The sequence below is a fragment of the Mustela putorius genome, unplaced genomic scaffold, assembly GCF_011764305.1.
Source record: "Mustela putorius furo isolate JIRA1106 unplaced genomic scaffold, ASM1176430v1.1 tig00000228_pilon_pilon_pilon, whole genome shotgun sequence".
NCBI classification, from domain to species: domain Eukaryota; kingdom Metazoa; phylum Chordata; class Mammalia; order Carnivora; family Mustelidae; genus Mustela; species Mustela putorius.
Window position 1 is genome coordinate 10,820,844 of NW_025421322.1, and position 2,685 is coordinate 10,823,528.

The 2,685-nt window shown below is 37.4% G+C and overlaps 1 non-coding gene across 1 annotated transcript; it reads right to left on the reverse strand.

Annotated features, from left to right (window-relative positions):
* Positions 1-1,054: 1,054 nt before the first annotated feature.
* Positions 1,055-1,246, reverse strand: LOC123391492. Its single transcript, XR_006606211.1, has one exon. It is a non-coding gene; the product is annotated as a U2 spliceosomal RNA (small nuclear RNA).
* Positions 1,247-2,685: the final 1,439 nt, after the last annotated feature.

Genomic DNA, 2,685 nt, shown 5'->3' on the forward strand with positions numbered 1-2,685 from the left:
ATGGAAGCTAATATTTAATAGGGTAGAAGTTAATATTTCAAAAACCATAAATAGCATACTTTTGTTAAAATATCTAAAAACATGTCCTCCTTCTAATATCTACATAATTTTCAAATAAGTTGAAATACATTTTTCCCACTCAGTATAAATAGTGGGAATAATTTTGTTTAATCACTTTGTATATATACTTCTGAATGTACATACCAACCCCTTTTTCATATTAATACAAAGTCATTATTTTTGAACTGGTATTTCAATATCTCACTGATGTTCATTCTTTTCTTTCTTTCTTTCTTTCTTTCTTTCTTTCTTTCAGGGAGAGAGGGAGGTATAGAGAGAGGGGCAGAGGGAGAGGGAGAGAATCTCCAGAAGACCCCATGCTGAGCACAGAGCCCCATGCAGCAAAGCTCCATCTCACAACCCTGAGATCATGATATGATCCAACCAAGAGTTGGATACTTAACCAACTGAGCCACCCAGATGCCCCTGATGTTATTTCTTTATTTAAAAACAAAAACAAAACAAAACAAAAAAAACACTTTGCTTCTCTATGAAGACTTCCTAGTTTATTTGAATAGATTTTTCATGGCCCAGATGAAGATTATGCAGCACGACAGCCTTTTGATTAATAAAACTATTAGCTTTTTTGAAAATTCAGAAAGTAGTAAATGGACCAAGACTGACTCCAGTAAATACCTTATTTCAGTTGAATACCACCAACCAAGTACATCTTGCTTCTGTTAGCATAGATGCAATGGCCCAGAAGAGACAGCTACTCAGAACTCCAAAGAGAAAATCACCAATGAACAACTCTATGCATAAATCTTTGTTCTCTTGGCTTTGATAATACAATGCATGGTAATGGGGAAGGATCAAATATTATTCTATATTTCCTGTATGAATTTTATCTTAAGGTATACAGAGAGCTAGTGATGCAAAATTTTTATTTAAGAATAATACAAACTAATCAATTTAAGAGAAAGATTTATAAAATCACCTAAAAATATTCTTTTTTTTTCTTACTAACCAAATCTTTTATTTACTGCTTTAGTGGGGAGCGTGCACCATTCCTGGAAGTACTGCAATACCAGGTCGATGCATGGAGTGGACGGAGCAAGCTCCTATTTCAACTCCCTACTCCAAAAATCCATTTAATATATTGTCCTCAGATAGAGGACAATATCAGATATTAAACTGATAAGAACAGATACTACACCTAATCTTAGCTAAAAGGCCAAGAAGCGATCACCTAAAAATATTTTTGAAAAAAAAATATAACTCAGACCAAAGTGTCAAGATTTCTATACAGTCAATAGTTCATTTAAGGATTTTATTTACTTATTTGAGAGAGAGACAGAGAGAGTTTGCTTGAGAGAGCAAGGGGGTTGGGTGCAGAGGGAGAGGAAGCAGCATATTCTCCACTGAGCAGGGAGAAAGACAAGGGGTCAGATCCCAGGACCCTAAGATCATGACCCTAGTCAAAGGCAGACACTTAACTGACTGAGCCACCCAGGTGCCCCTCTAGTTAATAATTTTAAAAGTATTCTGTATGACTGAATTTCAAACACAAGTATAAGGGCTCATTTTTTTGACAATGGAAATTCAGACCCATACAAGTAAAGGGACTTGGCCCATGTCATGGAGAGATCCAGTGGCTTTTTTCATACTAGAATTAATAAGCTACATCTCTTAAATCCTTGTCTTTTGTCCTTTTAAGATAACAAACTCCTTGTTATTTTGGTGCTCTTTCTACGACACTAGAAAAATGTCCCTGTGTGTTCTACTGGGTAACAAGGCCAATGAGTCATAAAATGGTATTGTCTTTATTTTCATTTTCCTAGGAGAAAGAGCCTGAAAAGGAAACAAAGTGACTGAAAACTGAAGCCTTCCTCCCAAGACTTTTTTAGGGTGAGGTTTATAGAAGTCCCTGTTTGCAGTATGTCCAGTGGTCAGAATCATAACTACCCAGTCAATTTGAGCAAAAACTTTGGTTCTTTGTAATTAGCGGGGTCTGCGGGAAGAGGGAGTCTCTAACACATTCTTCCCAGGCGTTGCCATAGCTCTCCATGGCTTACTGCTCAGAAAGGAGGAAAAGTATGAGGAAAACAAACAGAGACAGACCTTCTTTGTGCATTGGCCCTTGGTCTGCCAAATCAGCTGGCTGGATGCAGAGGCAATTTCCTTAGTGTTTGCAGCCTTACGCTGACTTCTGCGTGGGGAAGTTGGGCAATATTTATTGTTGAATGGGGCCCTGGGAGATTATTCTTGGAAGAAACAACCTCTGTGAACCTTCGTGTGTTGACTAAAAATCCCTTCTAGCTAGGGTTTCACAAACTAGATGTGATTCTCTCCTTCCAACTCAAAAATGACTGGGAAACAGGAAAATTCTTCAAGTTTAGAAGAAGCCGTATAGATGGGGCTTCTTCTGACTCAAGGTGATTTACTCCTAGAGCACTGCATTAGGGAAGCATGGAAATAAGGAGATAAACTTTAAGATGCCATGAGCTGCTCTCTAGAATTTTGTGAACCACTGAAATGTAAAAATAACTCTTCATGAATTATTTGCTTAAAGGGCATTTTTTTGAACTTCCTTTACATGTAACATCATCGGTCAGTTACTAGGAGAGACACAAAAATGAATGAAACATACAACTTAACATTAAGGCCCTTACACCGTTCTCCATC